This window comes from Chrysochloris asiatica, unplaced genomic scaffold (assembly GCF_000296735.1).
Source record: "Chrysochloris asiatica unplaced genomic scaffold, ChrAsi1.0 scaffold00046, whole genome shotgun sequence".
NCBI lineage: Eukaryota > Metazoa > Chordata > Mammalia > Afrosoricida > Chrysochloridae > Chrysochloris > Chrysochloris asiatica.
The window spans coordinates 14376425-14402107 of NW_006408564.1; the positions used below are offsets into that span (position 1 = coordinate 14376425).

General features: G+C 40.9%; 1 protein-coding gene across 2 annotated transcripts in view; it reads left to right on the plus strand.

Moving 5' to 3' along the window:
• PTPRG (protein tyrosine phosphatase, receptor type, G) overlaps positions 1 to 25683 on the plus strand; it is a 1006925-nt gene that overhangs the window by 745560 nt on the left and 235682 nt on the right. The gene's annotated exons all lie outside the window — the stretch shown is intronic.

Sequence of the window (25683 nt, forward strand, 5' to 3'; positions counted from 1 at the left end):
CCAGTAGCTCTCATAAATAGCTGCAGCCCATGCCCTCCAGCAAGTTTCATTACCATTTTGCTAAAGATAATTTAAAAACAGCTGAAACAGTATATTGACAGGGAACTTCCAGTTGTTCAAGCTGGATTCAGATGAGGACGTGGAATGAGAGATACCATTGCTGACATCCGATGGTTTTTAGCTGAAAGCAAAAAATACCAGAAAGATGCTTACCTGTGCTTTATTGACTAAACAAAGGAAAAACCAAAATGGATGGCAGAAAAGACTCTGAAACTTGCTCTCCATCATAGTGATGTTAAAGCAAATGGAAGAAATGAGGAAGTAAAGGAGCTGAGTAGAAAATGTCAAAGGGCAGCTCAAGAAGACAAAGTCAAATATCATAATGAAATGTGCAAAAACCAGGAGTTAGAAAACCAGAAGGGAAGGACATGCTCAGCATTTCTTGAGATGAGGGAACTGAATTAAAATTTCAAGCTTCTACTTGCAAGGTTAAAGAATTCATAGGCAAAATAGTAATGATGCAGAAAGTATCAAAGGAAGATGGATGGAATACACAGAGTCACTGTACCAAAAAGAAATGGTCAATGTTGAACCATTTCAAGAAGTAGCATATGATCAAGAGCCAATGATATTGAAGGAAGAAGTCAAAGGTGCACTGAAGGCACTGGCAAAGAACAAGACTCCAGGAATTGATGGAATACAGATTGAAATCTTTCAACAAACTGATGCAGCACAGGAGGCACTCACTCATCTATGCCAAGACATTTGGAAGACTTAGCCAGCTAATTATAAGAAATCCATATTTGTACCCATTCTAAAAAGAGGTGACCCACCAGAATGCAGATATCAACAGACAATATCATTAGTATCACATGCAAGTAAAATTTTGATAAAGATAATTAAAGAACAGCTGAAACAGTATATTGACAGGGAACTTCCATTTGTTCAAGCTAGATTCAGATGAGGAAGTGGAATGAGAGATACCATTGCTGACATCCTATGGATTTTAGCTGAATTAAAAAAATACCAGAAAGATGCTTACCTGTGCTTTATTGACTAAACAAAGGCTTTCAATTTTATTAATCATTACAAGCTATGGACAGCATTACAAAGAATGAGTTTTCCAGAACACATAATGGTCCTTATAAGAAACCTGTTTATAGACCAAGATGCAATTGTTCAAACTAAACAAAACCATGGGACTCTGAATGGTTTATAATTATGAAAGGTATGTGCCAGGATTGTATAATTCCACCATATTTAGTCAATCTGTATGGTGAATAAACAATCTGAGAAGCTGGATTATATGAAGAAGAATGTGGCATCAGGATTGTAGGAAGGCTTATTAACAACCTGCAATATGCAGATCGTGCAACCTATCTTGCTGAAAGTGAACCAGACTTAATGAAGGTCACAGATTATAGCCTTGGGTATGGGTATGTAAAGAAAACAAAAATTCCCACCACTGGACCAGTAAATAACGTCAAGATAAATAGAGAAAAGATTGAAATTGTCAAAGACTTCATTTCATTTGGATCTGCCATCAACACTCATGGAAGCAGCAGTCAAGAAAACAAATGGCGTAGTGTGTTGGACAGATCTGCTGCATAAGACCTCTTTAAAGTGTTGAGGAGCAAAGATGTCAGTTTTAGAACTAAGGTGAGCCTGACACAAGCCATGGTATTTTCAGTAGCCTCATATGCATGTAAAAGTTTGACAATGAGTAAGGAACATCCTAGAAGAATTAATGCATTTGAATTACAGTGTTGAAGGAGAATATTAAAAGCTCCATGGACTGCCAAAAGAACAAATAAATCTGTGTTGGGAGAAGTACATTCACAGTGCTTCTTACAAGCCCGGATGGCCAGACTTCATCTTTTATATTCGGACATATTATCAGGAGGGACCAGTCCCTGGAGAAGGACATCATACTTGATAAAGTGGAGGGTCAGCAAAAAAGAGGAAGACCCCCCCCTTCCAATGAGATGGATTGGCACAGTGGCTGCGGCAGTGTGCTCAAATATAGCAATAATTGTGAGATTCACGCAGGACCAGGCAGTGTTTTGTTCTGCTTTGCATAAGGTCCAACTCAATGAGATCTAACAACAACAGACTGCTCCTTTACAACTCCAACTTACCCACATTCTTAGAAATTCTTACCAATTGACTCAGACCTATGTGTTCTGGTAAATTTCCCCACCACCTAGTGAACGGCTCCAATGGATATGCTTTCATCACCTCTCACTGTCCAACAAATTTCTCTGTCACTTAATGAGCCATTCCTATGGACCATCTCCAGGCCATCAAACCAAACCTACTGCTGTCCAACTGCTTCTGACTCATAGTGTCCCCATAGAACCTGTGCTATGTGGTTTCCAAGGCTGTAAATACTGAAACAGACTGCCATGTATTTCTACCATGGAGTGGCTGGTGGATTTGAACTGTAGACCTATTGGTTCACAGCCAAGTGCTTTAACCACTGCACCACCCAGACACACTTCTCCAGATCACACCTTCAAGCAAATTTCTGATCTTGTGTTTGTGATTCTATGGAAGCTAGCTATCTCTTCTTCAAAGAGATCTGAACCAGCCTGTGTGAATGAAAAACCCTCATCTGAATTTTTGGTGTCTGTGCTGCTTAATCTTTCTCTTCTCTAGGGGTAGCCATCACTTTCTGCATTTGGTTTTTCTGAACCCCTTTATGCAGTTGTTCTTTGAGTGAATTCCAACTCAAAGCACCCTCATGTGGTGTGTTAGAATAAAACTGTGTTCCACTGAATTTTCAATGTCTGGTTTTTCAGACGTAGAACACTAGTCCTTGTTTACTAGGTACCTTTGGGTGGACTCAAAGCTCTCTAACTTTTGGGTTAGCTGCCAAGCACATTAACCATTTACACAACCCAAAGACTCCTCTGTACTCTTTAATATCCTCATAGCGACCCTATATAGGGTTTCTGAGGAGTTGCTGGTGAGTTTGAACTGCCAACCATGTGGTTCAGACGTCTTAAAATGAAAACAAAAACAAAAACACCTTTGGCAGCAGCCTACCACATCTATTTACTTTGGAGCAGCTAGTGGGCTTGAACCACTGATCTTTTAGTGAGCAGCAGAGGGTTTAATCAAATTGTGTCACCAGTACTCCATTAGCCAGCTTTGACTTATTGCTTGTTGGTTTGACTCATAGCGACCCTGTGTAAAGTTTCTGAGGAGCAGCTGGTGGGTTTGAACTTCCATACCACAAGAAGTCTTTATTTCCTTGCAATTCTTTACTTAAAATTTTTCCTGTTCATATTATAGATGTAGTTTGTGTCTCCTGACTTGACAGTGGCTGATAGAAAAAGGTTAAGGGAAAATCTCCTGCAAAAAGAATAAATTGCTACCAAACTCAAGGACACATTGCCAACATCCGATTTTCTTGGACATGCCAAATAACTGGTTTTATTTTTGTTGTTGTTAGGTACTGTTGAGTCAGTACCGACTCATAGTGACCCTATAAAGGGTTTCCAAGGAGCAGCTGGTCAATTTGAACCACCAGCCTTGTGATTAACAGCCCATTTTGAATCATTCATAATCAGGTGTTAAAGATACTCACCAACATTTCTGCATTGACTATAACATACTTAAATACCTCTGTTTCTGCCTTTATAATACAAAGGCCTCTCAACAGAGTTTTATTCTGGAACATCTGCTTGCTTGACACTGGTATAGGTGCTTTAAAAAAAAAAAAAAAGTAATGCTACTCAGACCCTGCCTTGCAAGTTTGTCGGGGAGGCAGAGCTTGGATGTGTGAAAAGTTAACCAACAATGCAATAGAGTTTGCTAGGAGACATACGGTTCCATTAGCATTTGTATTACTTCATATTTCTAGACTAAGTAATGTTGCAGAACACCAGTATTCTGTGCTGTACAATCCGTTCACATTTCTAAGTGCATGGGCGTTCATGAGTCGTTTCAATCGCTTCCCATTTTCTCTACATATACAATACTTGCTGGCAGGAACTGCAATGCCTGCAAATTGGTAAGTCCTCTGTAATCACTGAAAATAAATAGTTTATGACACTGGATCTATGAAATGGTGTCTGGATATGCATATTTGGGGCTTAGGAGACATCTCCTTTACTGTGTAAATTACTGGAAGCCCGCTGTGCAAAAGTGCTTTGTGGAATGTCCTTGGATTGGAGATTGTAAGGGGTTCCCTATGGAGAATTTCTAGTCTTTACCCAGGCAAGATTCTTGGAGCCAGACTGATGGATTCTGGTGCTTCTTCATCCATGTACACAGTGTCAATTGCCTTTGAGTCTATTCCTACTCATAACAACCCTGTAAGACAGCATTTGTTGTTGTTAGGTGTCATCGAGTTGGTACCAACCCATAGCAACCTTATGCACAACAGAATGAAACACTGCCTAATCCTGGGCCAACCTCACCACTGTTGCCATGCTCAAGTCCATCGAAGCTGTCACTTGGCCAGTCCATCTCGTTGGGGGTCTTCCTCTTTTCCTCTGAACCTCCACCTTACCAAATATGATATCCTTCTCAAGCGACTGGTCCCTCCTGACAATATGTTCAAAGTATGAGAGAGACAAAGTTTGGCCATGTAAGCATGTTGTTGTTGTTGTTGTTATATGCCGTGGAGTCGATTCCGACGCATAGCGACCCTGTACAGGGTTTCCCAGGCTGTAAATCTTTATGGGAGCAGAACGCTTCATCTTTCTCCCGCAGAACAGCTGGTAGTTTTGAACTGCTGACCCTGAGGTTCGCAGCCCGATTTGTAACCACTACGCTATCAGAGACAGCATAGAACTACCTAATAAGGTGTCCAAGGTAGACATTTTTAGTAGAGCAAAGTGCCACATCCTTGTCCTTATAAGGTGCCCTGATGTTGCAGTGGGTTAAGTAGCTTGGCTGTTAACCTAAAGGCTAGCAGTTTGAAGTGAACAGCCGATGTGAATCTGTGAAGATGAAAGTTGTGGCCATCTGCCCTCTAGGGTCACTGTGAGGCACAATCATCTCTCTGGCAACCACACTATTGTTGCTGTTGTTGTTAAGTGCTGTCGAGTCAGTTCCAACTCATAGTGACCCAGTAGGTTTCCGAGGGGCGACTGGTGGGGTCCACTCGGAGGCTTCTCATAAAACAGCCAGTCTTTTGGTTAGCAGTCCCAACACCTCTAACATACCAGGATAGCTTTTTTTCAGACAGCACCATACCAGGCTAGATCATTATTCTCTACAACAACTTCACAGTGTTGTGTTGAATGATTATAGCCCAATTTATTTCACCAGTTAACTGTTGCTGAATTTGTTTTTTAGTAACACAGATGAGGTGTAGCATACACATTTTTTGTCCCCTTAGCCAGACTGCAAAGCTGTTTGAACTGCAAGGTCGGCAGTTTAAGCTCACCAGTTGCTCCTCAGAAACCCTATACAGGGTTGCTATGGGTCGGAACCGATTCAACAGCACTTAACAACAACAAAACCCAATTTTTTCCTTTATATAAATCATTGTTGTTGTTGTTAAGTGCCGTTGAGTCGGTTCCGACCCATAGTGACCCTGTACAGGGTTTCCAAGGGTGTAAATCTTTACGGGAGTAGAAAGCCTCATCTTTCTCCCGCAGAGCAGCTGGTAGTTTCGAACCGCTGACCTTAAGGTTTGTAGCCCGATTCGTAACCACTACGCTACCAGAGCTCCTATATAAATCATTAGAAGTATGTTTTCTAGGATAGTGAGTAGTCCCAGTTTTAATTTTAAAGACTCTTGCAGAGAATCGATACTGTAGCTAAATATCCAAGTGTGCAAATACACATTTGACTGTTTCCTCATCAAAATGAGTCTTTTCTTTTTCTCTTTAGTTTTGGAAGCATTATTTTAAGTCACAGTGATTTTTGCTAGTGTTGAGTTTCATTCTTTCTCCTTTCTATGGATAGTAGCCAATGTAGTTAACACTGTTCAGCCTTTTTTTAAGTGATGCAAGAAAACGAAATAGAAAACGAAAAAGGAATGTTGATCTCTAAGCATACTAAGTTATTTCCTAAAAGATGAATTTTTTAAAAACCTAAATATGGTCATTACCATTCCTGGGCTCATATCAATGATGTGGTCTTTCTGTTATCCTCGGATTTCTTAATCATTCTGTCCTCCAGTGGCCTGAACACCAACCGGACAGAATTTTAATCTGTTATGAGCCCCTCAGGTTTTGTGGGAGGTACTCTACAGAGAATGTAAAATTCATAGATAACCTTCCTATTGGTTTATCTGTTCAACACTAATGTTGAGGACTGGAAATCATAAACGAAAAATGTTTCTTTCCCTCAGGGGAGTAGCAAGAATATTTATCTTTGACACAGTCTCCAAACTAAAATTTTGCATTGTAGTTTTTGAGTAATCTCAAGAGATTTTCAAGGGTGTGGAAATAGAAGTAGGTGGGTTCCCGCTCAGTGAAAATGATTGATAATGGAGAAAATATCATGAAACTTATGTTTGCTCTTCACTGACAGCCAAACCCAAATGAGAGAATTAATGTGTCACTTCTATTTCTGCCTGAAGCCAGTATTATTCATTTCTCTTTTTCACCTTTGGATTTTAACTTACATTATAGAGTGTAAGTTTACCAGGCATATTCAAATTTGTAAAATAAAAAAATTGTCATTGAGTCAGTTCTGACTCATAGAGGCTCAATAAGGCAGAGTAGACCTGCCCCATGAGTTTCCAAGAAACAGCTGACTGAAGCAAACTGCCGCACCTTTCTCCTATGGAGCAGTTAGTGGATTCGAACTGCTGATATTTTTGTTAGTAGCCAAGTAATAACCACTGCTTTACAAAGTCTACTTCACATTGCCTTGGTTGGAGAGAATACAAGGGGGCTTCGAAAAGTTTGTGGAAAAACGGAATCGAAAGATAATGGAATTTTTCCATGAACTTTTGAAGTCTCCTTGTTTCAGTACCTAATTTGCTCAAAAACTAAGCGTGCTATGATGTTTTTAGTCAACCACGCTTTGCATATATTGGAACAACTTTCCCAGTTATGGGTCATCGGTTCAAACCCACCAGCCACCACTCCACAGAAGAAAATGAGACTATGGCAGTGGGTTTACGTGGATTTTATTCCATAAATGAGACATTGGTAGTTAATCAGTAGAAATCTTGCCTTCCATCTGAGAAACCCAGGTGTGACTTCCAGCCTTATGCAGTTACCACTTGTTTGTCAAGGGGCTTGTGAGTTCTTTCTCCTGCAGTAACAGCTATCAGGAATCCTGCTGTGGTGCTGCAAGATAATGCATTGGAATGCAAGACAAGGTTGAACTGCAAAGTTGGCAGTTCAAACCCACCAGCTGTTCCTCAGAAACCTTAGACAGGGTTAGTATGAGTTGGTACCAACTCAACAGTTCTTAACAACCACAACAACTAATGTTACAGCTGCTGTTGAGTCAGCTCCCACTCACGACCCTGCCAAGGGTTTCCAAAGAGCAGCTGGTAGGTTTGAACAGTTGACCTAGCGGTTCAAACTGACTTTAGGGATTTTTGTGTTTTTTTTTTAAAGGACATTATCATGACTAATTGCAACTGTCACAATTGTAAAGGTAGAAGTTTTGTAACAAAATTAAGGGAGTAGTTAATCTTACAGTCCAGAAACAGAGGTCCCTAGGGCCATCAAGGGAGAAAAGCACAAGCAGAATGCGGGACCTTATCCAGAGAAGCAACAACACCGGAGATGGAGGCAGAGATGGAGACATGGAGAAATAGAGCAGCTGAGGACTCTAGATTCATGGAAAGAGAGGGACTGAGAGCTGGTGGCCAGGAGGCAGACTTGCAGAATGTGTTCTTTGGTGGTGTAAATTAATTATATATGCCTGAGTGGTTTTTTTGTTGTTTTGTTTTTTAAAAGAGCTAAAATGAATAGAGAGAAATACTGTTAACTGATGGTACATGGAGGGGATTATAATCATTGTAATAAAACAAAGTATTATGATTTGTTGACTGTAAAACTGAAGTTCTGCCCTGTAAAGTTTCATTCAACTCACAATAAAAGCTTTAAAATAAATAAAGGATGTTATTATTAATGCCACCTTTATTTAGTGTCAAGGAGATGTAAGTGACTTTCCCTGAGTTAGCTAGCTAGCGATTGCCGACTGTTCTAAACTGAAGATCTGCTTGACTCTAACACCCATGCTCTTGATGATGATGATGCTCTGCTGATCCTCATGGCATAGGACAGACTGAGAGTCTATCATCATTTGGGCATGCCATTTGGAACCATTAGAATAAAATTCAAATGAGCATCAATTGTTGGCATGCCTGATTTCTGAGATGTAGCACCCCATATTGATCTGCTTTACTAACTGGAAGCATTGGTCCTATAAATTGCATCAAGTTAGTGATGGTTTCTGTTAAAGACAGATACAATATTGTATTGGGACAATGGGATAATTCAGGGGTTTTCATGTGATGGTATTCATTACAGCTATAATTTTGAAAAGGAACAAACTATTGGTGCACAAAATGACAGAGTTAAATCTTAGGTTTGAACCTAAAGATGGGCAGTCCAAACTCACCAGCTGCTCTTCAGAAACCCTATACAGTGTCGTTATGAGTCAGAGCCGACTGAACAGCATTTAACAGTAATAACAGTGATGAGTGAAAGTTGGAACCACAAGGCCTGATGTATGATTTCATTAATAGCATATGGGGTGTACACAGGACATCTTAAGAGAGCCTTGAGGGTGCAGGGAGGCTGGGATATTTGTCTACAATTGGACTGATGAATACGTACTTATGGAAAAAGGAACCCTGGTCGCATTGTGGTTGTGCATTGGGCTGCTAAGTAAAGGGTCAGAAGTTCAAATCTACTAGCCCTGCTCTTCAGGAGAAAGAAGAGGCTTTCTTCTCCTATAAAGAATTACAGCCTCAGAAACCCTACATAAGGTTGCTATGACTCAGAACTGACTTGACCCTATGCTATCACTACTCCATACATATAGAAAAATCCATTTAGCTGTACACCTGAGATTTTATGCTATACTTCAATTACAAATTAAGATAAAAACCAAATTCATAACACATTTCATTTGGGCTCTTGATGTCTATGGGAGGGCCATTTTAATTTAAGGAACTTTTTATCTTTGAGTTAATGCTAATGAGACCTCTTATTGGTGCCTGACTTACATATGGGTCAGTTTCCTGACAATCTTGAGAAGTTAATACACAGGCAATAATTGAAAAATCATTTTGAAGCTTTAGAAGAACCAATTTATATGTTACTACGCCCATCCACTAAAGAGCAAGTACTGCATTTATGAGAGAAGTCTCCAGGGCTCTCTGTATTATTACCAACTATTGACACTTAGCATGGGGCATATACCTCAAGACTTGGGTTTTATTAGAATCTGGTCACTCAGTTATTACTCAAAAGGATCAGCTTTAATCATGTATAGAGGCTTAAATTGTGTTTAAGAAGGTGAAGTATGCATTATGTTTTAGACAAGCGTCGCCTGAAATTAAAAGACTAAAGTTTGAGACCCTAAAGGAAGGGAACCTCTGTGATTTAGCTGACCAGCTGCTTAAGGGGGTGATTCCCTGTGCTAATCTGCCAATAACAGAGTTACTGCACTGTTTCTGAGATAACAACATTGCACTTTGTAAGTTTAACATTCCCAAACACCTCTCACAGTTCCCACTACGAATAATAGCCTTTGTGAATGACTTTCTGCAGTACTACCAGTATCTTCCATAACACAGTGCCTGCGAACAGCTGTTTCCAGATTTGAGGAAATTTTCATGTGACTTTTAAAGAGAGATCCAGTTCATTTAATATACCATCAAATTTGGATAGTTTCTGCCACATTATTGGAAACCTCCTCTACTTAGCCCTTTTGTAACAACTATAATTCCCTGAGAGTTTTTGAAGGTTTATTTTGGAAGAAGCAGTGAGTTTCTTGTTGTTGTGAGTCTTCAAACAAAACAAAACTCAACACGCAGTCTAGTTGGCATTGTATTAAGACTATATCCACTAATAATACTATTATATAGTTCGCAGGCTTTGAGCACTTTTTGGGTATTGAATTTTGTTGTTGTTTATGTAGTAGATTTATCTTCAGCACCTAATACATGTTTTGGCACTTGTACAAGGTCAGTAGTTCAAACACACCACCTGCTCCTCAGAAACCCTATATAGGGTTACTATGAGTCATAACCCACTGGACAGCACTTAATAACAGCAGGTGCTTAATATGAATATTTGTTGACTGTATGCCTTAGTGAGTAAAGAGGGGAGGGTGGATGGATTTTGTTGTTATCAAGTGCCATCAAGTGAGTTCCTACCCAACAGCGAGTCTGTATAGGGTTTCTGAGGAGTGGCTGATGGATTTGAAGCGCTTACTAGCGGTAAGCGCTTTTCCTTTTTAGCACTGATAATATTAGCAGTAATAGTTCATATTTGACATTTATTCAGTTCTTTGTATTTTCATAATACCATGCTGTGTATTTTCTGTGGATTATTTCATATGGTTCTCTCAGTAGTCCTGTAAGGGAATTACTGTTAATATCTGCATCTTACAGAATGAGGAAATTGAGGTTGTTGTTAGGTGCCATCCAGTCGGTACTGACCGATGGTTGGTATCGCTGCATCTCTGGATAAGGTCCTGTTGCTTCTCTGAATAAGGTCCCGCATTTCGTTTGTGCTCCTCTCCCATGATGGTCCTAGCGTCCTCTGTTTCTGGACTGTAAGATGAACCACTCCCATGTTTTTGTCACAAAACTTCTACCTTTACAGTTGTAACAGGTGTAATTAGTCATGATCGCGGTTACTCACTATTGAATCATAAGCATCCTATCCCTATCTCTTTTAACCAGACCCATCTAGACGAGATGAATACTATTCAGCAGTGACTCTTTCATCCCCCACACACTATTAAATTAAACTCCCCCGTGGAATCTTGTAAGCCAGTCACTTTGAGCCTTTATCGCCCCCTCATTTTACATAGCCAATGTCTAAGTTGCCCGTCCCTATACCCTGTGTACAGAGGGGATAGATAGCATTGATACTTGATGTGAAGACATCTTCCTTCTCTATTGGTATTTAAAGTTACTATCTCCGTGAGTATAGGTCAAGTTCATCAAATTGTAGCAATTTACCCGCATTTCCTTTATCAAAAATTGTTCTTTAAAAAAAAAAAAATTCCTTTAGTTGAGTTTTGATTATCAAGCCATCAAGGCTAGGTCAAGCGGGTACTATCTACAACTTTGGGTGTTCTTGTGTGCCTCCTCTTACTCTACATCAGCTGGATGCTTCACTCTCAGCTCTAGCCCTCTGTGGCTATGTCCTTGTCCATGGGCTCAGGTGTCCCCAGGTCTCACCACACTTTGGACCAACCAGCCCTTCCTCTTCTCTCTGTCATCTCCAGGTCAATAGGAGTCTATGGAACATAGTTGAACTCAGCCCATTTCTTCATTGCTTCCATTTCCCCTCTTTCACTCACCAGTAGACCAGTGTGGTCATTAGCAAGCTTACATGTCTGCCCATGTGTTCCCTTTGAATTTCAGTCTTAGAGGGGGGTTTGTCCTGAAGGAACTTGATTGCTTGCCTTGACAGTTTTTCAGAGAACAACTTGCCTATTCTTGTAGTAGCCAGTCATACTGCCATTTTGTTTTGTTTTGTTTTTTCCTGATCATCTTTCTTTGAAGATATATCTTCTGTCACTCTAGTTGTTCCAGGCTGGTCTTCTTATCCTTTCTACTGGGACTGTCCCACCTCAGAAAGTACTGGATGGGGCTCAGGATTCCACCTAAGGTCCTACATATTGCAAAGGCTTTGCAAGAGGCCTATTTCACTGGGCAACTTGTAGAACCACTTTTAGGTATTCCATTGTATGATGTTCATTGATTGCTATTTGTTTTCATTTTGGTTGTTGTTGTTGTTGTTGTTGTTTTCCAAAACACAAACATTTATTAGTGTCTGTTCAGTGTCACCACTTAGTTACTGTTGTTGCTAAGTGAAGTTGAGTCAGTTCTGACTCATGGCAGCTCTGTATAGGGTTTCTAAGGTGCAGCTAGTTAGTGAGTTTGAACTACCAACCTAAACCTTAGATATGTCAGACTGTGCTAAACACTCATCTAGTTTAGGAACCCTAAGGTTAGCAGCATTCTAATCCCATTTGACAGATGAAGAAATTGAGAAAGTGAGGTTGTAAATAACTTTTTCATGATCCTGTAGCTATTGAGTGTAAGAGAGCAGGGTTTGAATTTGAGTCTGACAAACCACTGCACCAGTCTTATGTACCCAAATTGCTCCTTCAGATGCGCTAAGTTTACTCAAAGGAGCCCTGATTGTACAATGGTTAAGTGCTCCGCTGAGAGCCAAATAGTTGGAGATCCAAACTTAACAGTGACTCATTCCATGGGAAAAAAGATCAGGCAATCTCCTTGAATACTTCAGTTTAGAAAACTCTATGGGGCAGTTTTGGAGTCCTGGTGTGGCGCTGTGGACTAAGGCAGACTCCAAAGTCATTTGAACTGCAGGGTTGATGGTTCGAGCTCCCCAGCTGCTCCTTGGAAACACTCTACGGGGTCGTTATGGGTTGGAATTGACTCGACGACACTTCACAACAACAGTAGTTTTACTCAGTTGCTGTGAGTTGAAATCAACCTGACAGCACATAACAGCAACAATTCTATTCACTATCTTTATAAGATAAGTGTCTTCCTGTTTAAATGTTACCCACCCACCCACCCCCAACTGGGGCCATTTTTTCCAGCCGAACTGCTGGAGGAATTGAAAGATCTTGGGCACTCTTGCTTAAATAAGTAGACTACATGCTCTATGAAGAAATCATATTATTGTCTCAAAGGACAGAAAGTTGGCCCAGTGAGGCAATGATTGCTGGGAACAAACTTTCTGATTTTCTGTTTTGTTCTGCTACAAATGGCACGTTCTATCAATCAAAGCCTGCTGGGGACGATTTTTGTCTTTCCTTGTTGCAATTTAATTTTATCCTCTGTTGAACTCAGGTGCATTGTAAATACAAAGCTGAACTGTTCAGTTAGCATTAATCCATGTCCTCCTTGAGATGGGGCTGGCCTTTGTTTGGCCTACCAGTTACACAAAAGGAATTTCCCCACATGATGAGTTTGGAGACCTTTGTCCAGTTAACCCAGGCTCTCACATCACATGCTCCAACAGCTTTATCAGCAGTCCCTGAAAGCAATTTTCGCTGATTTGTCTGTGGATTAAGTGCAATGTTTAGATGAGTTAACGGGTTTATTTCAGAGGGCAGTGACAAGAAGCGTAAGGCTCCCCTTATAGCATCAGGCACCAAACCCTTTACGTGAGCGTGCCTTCTGTAATAGGAATGCCCTGTGAAGTATTGCTTAGGAGACTGAATTGATACTTAATCAATTTTTGGACGCTACATTAAAGCAATCATTCAGTGAACCTAAGGAAGCACAGAGTAGAAATCCCCCTCCTGAACCAGGGGAAGGGAGAGGAGTGGGGTTGTGTAATTAGTTTGCACTTAACTTGGCTTCTGTGATTCAGAAACAGCAGTTGCTCAAGCCAATGTGTTAGGCCCTACACCTTGCATGGGGACAGCTCTCATTATCAAGGCCTTAGGCTTGATAAGACAATTGATTGGATTTCTGTATCTGTTTACATAAATGCTATTGAAACCTCTGTGTCCCTGAATTGATTATCAGTGGTTATTTGCTCTGTTAGGGTTTGTTTATGGTTTTGCCAACTTTTCCTGGCTGGGACTCTGATTCTAAGTGTGTTGTACTTCCTCTGATGCCACTTGTGTGCAGCATAGCAGTTCAGGTGCTTTTGATAGCTAATGGATTCACCTTTGTAAGGAAGATGGTGACATGTGACTACTTCATGGAGAGCCTTCATCCTTTCTTTGGGAGTTAGAATGAGACTATCAGCATAGCGAGGACCACGCTGTGATCATATCCCAATACCCAGTTCTTGGCCTGTGGTTCTCCACCACTGTGTAACAAATAATCACAGTCTTGTTGTTGTTATTCTTAGGTGGTTTTCTGTGGGTCTGATTCATAGTGACTGTGTGTACAACAGAACAAAACACTGCCCTGTCCTGTGCTAGTCTCATAGTAGTTGTCATATTTGAGACCATTGTTGTAGCCACTGTATCAATCCATCTCATTGGGGTCTGCCATGTTTTGCTGACCCTCCACGTTTGTAAGCATTATGTTCTTCTCCAAAGACTGGTTCTTCCTGATAACATGTCCAAAGTACTTTGTGAAACAAAAATCATGAGCATTCTGGCTGTACTCCGCGCAAGATAAATTTGTTTATTCTCTGGCATTCCATGATACTTTCCATTTTTTTCACCAATACCTTAATCCAAATACATCAGTTCTTCTAAAGTCTTCCTTATTCATTGTCACATGCATATGAGGCCATTGAAGATACCTTAGTCCTCAAAGTGACATCTTTGCTCCTTTAACACTTTAAGGAGGTCTCCTACCCAATCATTTGCCCAATGCAGTAAGTACATCCTTTGATTTCTTAACTGCTGCTTCCATGAGCATTGATTGTGAATCCAAGTACAGTGAAATCCTTGACAACTTCAGTTTTTCTCTATTCATTATGATATTGTTTATTGATCCAGTTGTGAGGATTTTGGTTTTCTTGTTTTTTTTTCTTTTTACATTGAGTTGTAATCCATAACACAATCTTCTTGTTGTTGGGTGCCATTGAGTCAGTCAGTACCAACTCATAGTGACATTATTCACAACAGAACGAAACACTGCCTGGTCATGTGCCAACTTCACAGTCATTGCTACATGTGAGCCCATTGCTGCTGCCACTGTGCTAATATATCTCGTTGGGGTGGGGGTCTTCCTCTTTTTCTCTGTCCCTCTACTTTACCAAACATGATACTCTTTTCCAGGGATTGGTCCCTTCTGACAGTATGTCTTAAGTGTATGAGACAAAGTCTGGCCTTCCTGGCTTCTAGGGAGTACTCTGGCTGTACTTCTTCCAACATAGACTGATTTGGTTTTTTGGCAGTCCATGGTACTTTTAATATTCTCCTCCAGTGCCATACCTCAAATGCATCAATTCTTCTACACTCTTCCTTATTCACTGTCCAGTTTTCACATGCATATGAGAGGTTATTGAAAATACCATGGCTTATGTCAAATGAACCTTAGTCCTCAAACTGACACCTTTGTTCTTGAATACTTTAAAGAGGTCTTGTGCAAAGAGATTTGCCCAATGCAATATGTCATTTGAAATGTGTGAAGACGGAGTTAGAAAATGAAAAGGAAAGAACACAGGCAGCATTCCTCAAGCTGAGGGAACTAAATAAAATGTTCAAGCCTAAACTTGAAATATTGAAGGGATTTTATGGGCAAAAATATTGAATGATGTAGAAAGCATCAAAAGAAGATGGAAGGAATACACAAAGTCACTGTACAAAAAAAATGGTGGATGTTTAACCATTTCATGAGGTAGATAACACATTCTTAGCAACTTAAAAAGCACACATTCATCACCTGACCATTTCTGTAGGTTCTCTGCTTCAGGGTTTCTCACATGCTGGAACCAAGATGTTGGTAAAGGTAGGACTGTCATCTGAAACATTGACTTTGATTTTAGTGCCTCATAGGCTATTCCTTCCCCGCTGTTGGCAGGAGGTTACTTCCAGTTCCTGGTTATTTGGACCTTTCCAGCAATGCCATTTAGTGTTTATGCAAGCCCAGAAGGCAATAGTGAGAATTGGTTCCAAGGCCTATAACATACATTGGCTTTGCTGTATTCTACTGGTTAAAAATGGAGTCCTGATGTGACACTGAGGGTTAATGAACTGGACTGCAAGGTCGGTTTGAACTGCAAGGTTGGCAGTTCAAGCTCACCAGGCACTCCTTGGACATGCGAAACAGGGTTCCTATTTGTCAGAACAGACTCAACAGCAGTGACAACAACAAATGGTTAAAAGGAAGTCACTTGATCCATCCCTCACTCAAGGGGCCTGAATACCTAAAATCAGAAGTGATACAGGATCATTTAGAGTCCGTGAGCCACAATGTACAATAGGGACACATTTGCTGAAAGAAAGCGTCTAAGAGCTTGGTTCCTATCATTTGAGCTACTACATTTTTCCCACTCCCATAACCTCTTTATACAACTATAAGGTGAACAAAATTTTGTTAATATATTATGTATATGGAGTCCTGGTGTGCCGCTGTGGGATAATGCTCTGGCCTGCAAAGTCGGTTTGAACCACAAGGTGGCAATTCAAGCTCACCAGCCGCTCCTTGGGAACCCTATACAGGATTGCTATGGGTCAGAATTTACTCAACAGCACTTAACAACAACCTGCATTGTAGTTCCATAGCCTTCCTCATCCCAACTGATGCCATCTGCATGTATATGGTTAGTCAACCATATCTGAAGCAATGATCATACCTACTCCTCAGGTAGAATGTCTTCAACAGAAGAATCATCTAGAGAACTCTTTGATTTGATGTGTATTGCCTCTTCTATTTGTCTTGCTGCATATGTGGAGATTTACAGCCGTCCCCACACAGTGCTTTCTAGATCCTGTGTCTTTTATAAATGGAGTTCTCCGAGCAGCTTTTTGCTCCCAGGGAATGAAAATGGCAAGGGTGAAAGTTCACAGCTAACATGTAGAAACAGCTCTGCCCTCTTCCTCTGCCTCTGATATTGTTGGGGCTTTTCAGGGCCTGCCAGGATTATTAACAAGTGGAAGTCCATGTTGTCCAGTGCTGCCACAGCAAACTGAGAACTTATAGACGGATGAGTAGCTGAACCTGAAATAAACTTCTCTTGCCCCAGGCTTCCCCAGATCTCTCTCTCTCTCTCTCTCTCTTTTTTAATTCAAAGGTCATGAAAATATCACTATGAAATAGTTTGCATTGAAGCTTAAGACTCCAGCTCATACTTTTCTAGGTAGGAATTTCCTCTGTGTTTCTTGCCAGTTTCTTAAAGGAGCGCTGGTGGCACTGTTAACCATTAGGCAGGTGGTTCAAACCCACCAGTTGCGCCACAGGAGACACATGAAGCTGTCTGTTCCCATAAAGATTTACAGTTTTCGAATCTAGAGTCATTATGAGTCAGAATTGACTCCGTGGCACTGGTTTTGGTTTCTATGTTCCAGTTTCTTGGCACAATCTTGATTTTAAGGAGTCTGGCAGGGATCGCCTGGCAGATTCTGAGACCCAATCTTTACTATTTGCCGTTTGCCTCTATACATTTTTGGCTGTGAACCAACAATGCATTAACAAGACAAAAAACAACTATAAGAATTCACTATCATCAAGTGGATTCTAACTCTTAGTGACCCTATACAAGGGACCAGAATTGTTCCTTAGGGTTTCTGAGACTAGTAAGTCTTTATGAGGACAGTGTCATCTTGCTCCTGATAAAAGCCTGGTGGGTTCAAACCACAGACTTTGTAGTTTGCAGCACAGTGCTTAATCCTTTGCACCAACAGGACTCCTTATGAAGACAGAAATCACCATGTGGGCCCCTACGGAGGTCCCATTTGCCAGGTGCCCCAACTTACCCATTCCCTTCCACTCTACTGTGTGTCTCTGAAATCGAGTGTTGGATGAATCCAAAACCAGCCCAGGATGGAGTGTTCCTAAGCACAGCAAGAAACAAACTCTATAGACAATTACAGGCAAACCTGCTGCTGACGGGGACACAATTGTGCAGATTTGCTACAGATTTCACTGCTGTTCTGTGGGAGTTGATTCTCCCACTAATGAAAGTGATAGAATCCTGCAAGGCACGTGTAGCAATTAGAAGATAAATACTCATGGTGGGTGTGGGCAAGTAATCAACATTAAATAGACCAAGATCCCCCAAATTCGTTGCTTCACTAGCCTTCTGTGGCCACGAATCTCAAACTCTCCAGAGATGAAAACTTGTGAATGAACTAGTTTCCTCTAATATTATGAATTAACAGTAAGTAAGCTGTGTCAGTGCTCAAAGCCCCATTTGAAGGGGAAGTTGTCTCCTATTAGCATTTATAATTGTGTTTCCTTTTGATATTTATTCCTTCCCATGGCTGAGAAATTAGAAGCTTTCTCATCTGCTGATGGGAGCTAGTCCCAGGAGTATGTCACTATCATGTGCTGGAAAACATGATGATACGGACCATACCCTTCCCCCTAGCAGACACGTCCTTCTTCTGTGAGCTGCTTCAATGACATTTTACATGTCTATGAGAGTAGACTTAATGTATAATTTTTTTAGTTGTTAAATTTAAGCCAAGTTTCCCTACAAGGAATCCACACTGGGTTAATTGCATTTCATTAACTGGGGGAAAAGAACCCTCTGTTTCATTAAAAGTCTTACAGCTGTGTAACATTCCTTCCCCCTTGGCATGCCTAGTTCTAGGCTGTGTGTGTATTTTCTTCTCTGACTTCATTTCATGGCAGTTTAGGATGTAAAATGCACCTAGCATCTCTGATTCTCCTTTTTTTGTCATGCCTTTGAAGCAATGACAGGAGATGTCAAAAGTGGAAAAAAAGAAACTTCAACATCAGAAACTGAGACTTTAGGCTGTATTTGTGAGGATAGAAGAGCGAGGAGGTGACGTTTTTCAGGTTTTCAAGAGTGGTGTTGTCAGTATAATTCAGGATTCTTAATTTAATGTTTGAACTGCCTTCTCGGACATAGCCACATCCCCTAAATTATTGGCAAGTGCCTCCAGTTAAGGTACAATTGAAGTGAAAAACCTCAAAAAAGTCAAACCTGTTGTTCTGAAGTCCATTCCAACTCATAATCACAGAGTAAAAGTGCCCTGTAGGGTTTCTGAGTTTGTAAATCTTTAGTGAAGCAGTCTACCATATTGTTCTTCACACTGGCTAGTAGGTTTGAACCACTGACCTTTCAATTAACAATCAAACATTTTAACCACCATGCCTCCAGAGCTCCTCTAGATGATGTGTGGTACAAAAATAGCTCTGTAATAAATGGTCTATGCCAGAAAGTTCTTGATACAAAAATCTGGTGAAACCAAACCCATTGCTGTATGTTGTTATTGTTGTTAAATGCCGTTGTGTTGGTTCTGACTCATAGTGACCAAGGAGCAACTGGTGGATTTGAACTGCTGCCCTTGCGGTTCAAATCGACCTTGTCGTTGAGTGCTTATTCTTCAGCACCACACTCAATCGCCACTCATAGCAACCCCATTTATGTCAGAGTAGAACTATGTTCCATAGAATTTTCAATGGCTGTGATCATCCAGAGACAGTGCTGCAGAGTGCATTGGTACCACCAACCTTTCAGTTAGTAGACGATGCAAACCATTTTGTACCATGAACCCCCAACATCTGGGAAGTGGAGACTAAAAGCAGAGTGAAGTTACAGATGTTGGTATCCTTGCTCCACAACTCCACATGTCAGAGCCATGGAGGGAGAAGAAAATGGGATGTGAGATCAGGTCTCATGAGCAGTGCTTGCCTTGTGCTGGTCAGGCATGTTAGCTTCTGAATACACAGTTACCTGCTAACCATTGGGACAGATGAATCATCATCACTGGGATTCTGGAAGGCTGGGCGGCATCTCCAGTCCTGCTGTTCGTCACGCTCCCCTGAAGCCATGGTTAACGGTGCAGCCATTGACTCTCAGCAGGCATAAATCCTTTTTCCTACAAGAGAATGTAGGCTACATGTGACGTTTATGGGACTAAAAGAGCATCTTGCAGTACTGAATTCAAGGCAAGTAGGTTGTCTTGCCCATCCTATTTAGCAAATGGCCAGGATTTGATAGATTGAAGAGTATTAGGCTCCAAGTTAATGGCCAAATGGCTTGGTGACCAGGTGAAGTCAGAGACAGCACATCACTGAATGCAGGCCCATGCAGCCAGATGAGACCTCTTGCCTCCATATGATTTTGCTTCCAGCAGGATTAAAAACCAAGCCTCTTACAGAGCCTGGATGGTAGACCCGTCTGAAGAGATGGTGGATTCCTTGGCCACTAATTTGGTAGTTGCTTGAATCCTTCTGGTGGGTTATAGTTTGAAAAGAATCAGTGAATTTTAGATTACATTACTATGTGTATGATTTTGGTCTGTCATCCAAACTCCAGTGTTATGGTTTCATGTGTTGCCAGTTTCTCTACCTTGGTGATATTTCAAGGCCATGGCCAAGCTTCCACTCAGAATCCTCTCTTGTGTGTGGATGCCATCCTTTTAAAGATGATTGACGCCACAAAAGCAGCCCTGAAATGGCAGTGCCAAGAGCTAAGTTTTGCATTGAGAGCACAGATTCCAGAGGGACGGGTCTCTGTTTCTTCTAGTCCATTTTAAGCTCATTTGTGCAATTGCTGCCTTCTCAATATTTTTCTATAATTCCTTGGATCTTAAAGTGGATGGAGGCAAATTTCAAGAGCCAAGAAAACTCCCCATGTATCTTCAAAAAGAGCAGCATATTGCAGAACTGAGTCCGTGTCACATAAAACATACATTTGAATCTTTTGAAATTTGAATTCAAATGACTCTTGCATTGAGATATTAAATAACTATATAGCTAAGCTTAACTAGTAAAATAAAAATGCTATTTCATAGTTTGGCTTAAAATTTAAATAGTGGTTGTAATTTAGCTTAACTAATAAAAAATAAAAATGTCTGCCTCGAGCCTGGTGCTCTTTCAAGTCCTATCTATTTGGCGTCAAATTGACAATATCAGCTTGAAGGATTAGATAGGAGCCATCGGGAAGGGTGAATTTATGTGAACACTCAGAAAAGGAGGATGAGAGTAAATGCATTAACTCGTATAATGTAGTCAGTAGCATAGAATTAGACATGTGGATACTGTGGAGTTGGGATATGTACGCTGTGTATAATTTCAACAACCAAATAAATAAAATTTTTCAAAGACAGGAAAACCCTAGGGAGCATAGTACTTTGACACACATGGGATCTTCATGAGTAGGAATTGACTTAAAAACAACTGGTAACTTGTATAATTATGGATGGAGACCAGAATGCAAACAACCTGTCCAAATTGATTGGCTTATATCCAGTAGTTATATACATTGTTTTAAATAATAAATTTACCACTGATGAACTAGTGAATGGATGGATGATTTCAGTTAGGGTTGTGCCTTACTGGAACAAACCCATTTACTAAGCATTCCATTCAGATTCCCTACCCTGAGTTTTAGAACCAAGACCTAGACTGGATAGAGACATTAGAGTTATTCTTGCGTTACTTTGATGATCATAAAAAAAAATTGCTCTCCCTTTTTCATCATCCTCTTTCTCAACCCCAGCCATTCAAGTACACCTGTGGTGGAGGCTGGGTCCTTGAATAATTTGTAGAAAACTTTCCATATCTGGGTTGCTTAGACTCTGCTGTCAGACTCCTGAACACAAAACGGAGTCCAGACCTGAGTAATCAAGCACAGAGCAGTGTAGTTACATGTGACCGAAAGTTGAATCTGCACTAAGATGCCTGGTTCTTTGCCTTTTGCATGGGCTACACATAGTACCTGTGAATTTCAGTGATGGAGACTGAGACAACTTTCCTTGAGCCATTACATCATTAGATAGAATTTAGTTCATCAAAGTGTTTCCCTGACTACAAAGTATCTCCTTTGCAAAATTTGAAAAAGTTGACATGTTAGAAGAGGTACAAAAGAATTTTGAATGAGAACACGAGTTGATCAGGCAGATGGCAAATGCTTTTCCTTTTCAAATGAATTCTTACTGAGAAGCTTAAATCATAAGCACTGTATATTGGTTAAAAAAATTGATGGTGGTGGTTATGTGCCGTGGAGTCAGAACCGACTCATAGGGACCCTGTACAGGGTTTCTGAGGCTGTAAATCTTTATGGGAGCAGAAAGCCTCTTCTTTCTCCTGTGGAACAACTGGTAGTTTCAAACTGCTGACCTTAAGGTTCACAGCCTGATTCATAACCACTACACTACCAGAGCTCCTTTAATGATATCTAGTTCGAACCACAGGTCAGCAGTTCAAACACACAAGCTGCTCCTCAGAAACCCTGTCGCTAAGAGTTGGATCTGACTTAGCCACAAAACAAAACAAACCTGTCTCCCACCCCTTACCCTTACATGCTCCCATAAATACTAGAGCAATTAAACTTTTGCTATGTGCAAATGATCCCACAGCTTGGTTTAAATAATAATATAATTTAGTAGTTGCATACCGGGCTCAGCAGATCTTAAACTACCAGCCGTTCCACAGCAGAAAGGTGAGACTGCTCTACAGTCTCAGAAACACTGTGCACGAGTGCTATGAGTAGGAATGGACTCCACGGTACACCACAGCCACCACCATGGGTCACTATGAGTCAGTACCGATACAGTGGACCTAACAACAACACCAATGGTTTGACTGGTTGTTTCTTCTGGTGTGGATTCGCTTACCTGTCTAATTGTTGGTAGAATGTTGAGTCTAGAATGACCTTGTCTGGGATTGCTGGTGTCAGCCCCATGGGGTTCTCATCCTCCAGTAAGCTAGGTTGGACTTCTTCTCTCATAGTCTCAGATTCCACAGAGTAGTAAGAGGGTATCCCTGTATCCTAATGCTTTGTGTGCTTTTGTTTGCATCATGTTTGCTAATATACCATTGGCTAAAGCAAGCCGGTGGAAGCAGTCGCTGGAGAAGGATGTCATGCTGGGTAGGGTGGAGGGTCAGAGAAAAAGAGGAAGACCCCCAACGAGATGGATCAGCCAGGTGGCATAATTGATGGACTCAGGTGTGGCAGCCGTAGTGAGGTTGGCCCAGGATCGAACATTGTTTCGTTCTACTGTGCATGGGGTCGCTATGAGTCGGTTTCGACTCGATGGCACCTGACAACAACAACAAAGCAAGTCGTATGATCAAGCCCAGTTTTAAAGGGTGAGACAATTGATATAAGCTCTTGGTGGGATAAGATGAGCAGTAAAGTCTAACTGCAAAGATGTGACAAGAATGGGAGGAATTTGCCACAATTTTGTCATCTTTCACAGATATTAGAGAGTTAATGCTTATGTGATGCTGTTGGATAAGCATTTCAATGAGCATTTCATTGAAATGCGTATCCATCCCAGCAACCAATCCTTGGAAACCCCATTCAGGGTCAGGAATCAACTTGTCAGCACTTAAAAACAACATTGATTTAAACTGACTTGAATATCTCCACCACACTGAATCAAGGAGTAGAAAGATTTTACAGCTTCAATTTGATATGGAATCGTTCAGTGGACCATAATTATATTCTCTCCCATTGACATTTGGCCATGTTTACTGGTAGTGTCTTATCTTGAATTCTTGAATTGTGCTTCCCTTTTCTGCTCTTGTGTTTTCATTTTATTCAATTAATTGTTATGGTGCAAACATAATTTTTCTTTGAATACAGTTTGGATTTGGTATAGTTTGTGGATACTTGCCCATGCAAAAATGTTTCATTCTTCAACCAGTATGGTAAACTCTGTCTTGAGATTCCTGTTCAGGTCTTTTGGAGGTACACTCTCATGCTATCTTTCAGAATTCATACCCTTTGTGATCTGGTAAACTGAAATCTACTTCACTGATCTTTTTATTTTTGTACTTATTTGTTGCTGTTGGGTGCCAGTAGGGACTGACTCATAGAGACCCTATGCACAACAGAATGAAACACTGCTCAGTCCCGGGTTAACCTCACTACTATTGCCATGCTTAAGCCCATTGTTGCTGCCAATTTGCCAATCCATCTTGCTGGGGGTCTTCCTCTTTTTCTCTGACCCTTCACTTCACCAAACATGATATTCCTCTCCAGCATCTGGGCCCTCCTGACCATATGTCTGAAGTATGAGAGACAAAGGCCATCCTGGCCTCCAAGAAGCACTCTGACTGCACTTCTTCCAACACAGATCTGTTGGTGCTTTTGGCAGCCTATGGTACTTTCAATATTTGCCGCCAACACCATAACTCAAAAGCATCAATTCTTCTGAGGTCTTCCTTATTCACTGTCCAACTTTCACATGCATATGACTTTATTGAAAACACCATGGCTTGGGTCAGGCACACCTCAGTCCTCAAGCTGACATCTTTGCTCTTCAACACTTTAAAAAGGTCTTATGTAGAAGATTTGTCTCATGCAATACGTCGTTTGATTTCTTGACTGCTGCTTCTATGAGTGTTGATGGTTGATCCAAGAAACATGAAGTCTTTGACAACTTCAATCTTTTCTCCATTGATAAGAATGTTTTTTATTGGTCCAGTGGTGAGGATTTTTGTTTTCTTTACATTGAGATGCAATCCATACCAAAGTCGATGGTCTTTGATCTTCATCAGTAAGTATTTTAAATCCTCTTCACTTTCAGCAAGCAAGGTTGTATCATCTGCATATAGCAGGTTGTTTATGAGTCTTCCTTCAATGCTGATGCCATGTTTTTCTTCATATAACCAAGCTTTGCAGATTATTTGTTCAGCATACAGGTTGAATAAGTATGGTGAAAGAATACAACCCTGTCGCACATCTTTCCTAATTTTAAACCATTCAGTGTTCTGTCTGAATAGCTGCCTCTTGGTCTATGTACAGGTCCCTCATGAGCACAATTAAGTGTTCTGGAATACTTATTCTTTGCAATATTGTCTGTAGCTTGTCATGATCCACACAATTGAAGCCCTTTGCGTAGTCAGTATTGTATTAAATTCCTTATCGTTTTATTAGTGTATAAATATGGTGTTGTTAAGTACTGTGGAGGCGGTTCCAATCCATAGTGACCCTGCACAGGGTTTCCAGGGCTGCAAATCTTTACGGGAGTAGAAACCCTCATATTTCTCCCATGGAACAGCTAGTAGTTTCGAACTGCTGACCTTGAGATTAGCAGCCTGATTCGTAACCACTATGCTGCCAAAACTCTTTAGTCTATACACACAGCACAGTGCTTAAGGATGTCTATCTTCTGAATTTTGTTGTAACTCCAGATATTAAGTTATAATCATGATTAACTCATAGAGCTTCCAGCCCAGACTCCCTCAACCATGGCTTTGGCATTATTGACATTTTGGGCTAGATAATCCTTTCTGTGATGCTGTAGGATCAGCGCTGGATTGTAAACCACAAAGTCGGCAGTTCAAACCCACATGTGCTCTTGGGAACCCTATACGGGGCCACTATGAGTCAGACCTGAATTGATGACAACAGTAGCAAATCCTTTATCATGGGGGCCGTGTCCTGACTAGTATAGGAATTTTGCATCGTCCCTGACCTCTATGCAGTCGATGTCAACAGCACCTTCCCCTAAATTCCCCTCAGCGATGACAACCAAAATGTCTCCAGACATGGTACTCTTCAAGTGTCCTGTTTGATAACTACTACAAAGGAGCTCTGGTAGTGTAGTGGTTACGAATCAGGCTGTGAACCTCAAGGTCAGCAGTTCGAAACTACCAGCTGTTCCGCAGGAGAAAGATCAGGCTTTCTGCTCCCGTAAAGATTTATAGCCTTGGAAACCCTGTACAGGGTCGCTATGAGTCGGAACCGACTCCACGGCACATCACAACAACAACAATAAAGGAAAGTACTTAAAAACTGTAATTATAATGTTGTGGTACAATTTGATTTCCTAGAAAGGACAATAATGGTAATTTTTGCTGAGTTATATCAGACAGTTAAGGGAAAGGCTGGGTTGGGATGAAGATTAAAAGAGGCATTTGTGGACATGAAACCTCAGAAGAAAATGAAGGTAGGAGACATTACATCTTGGAGC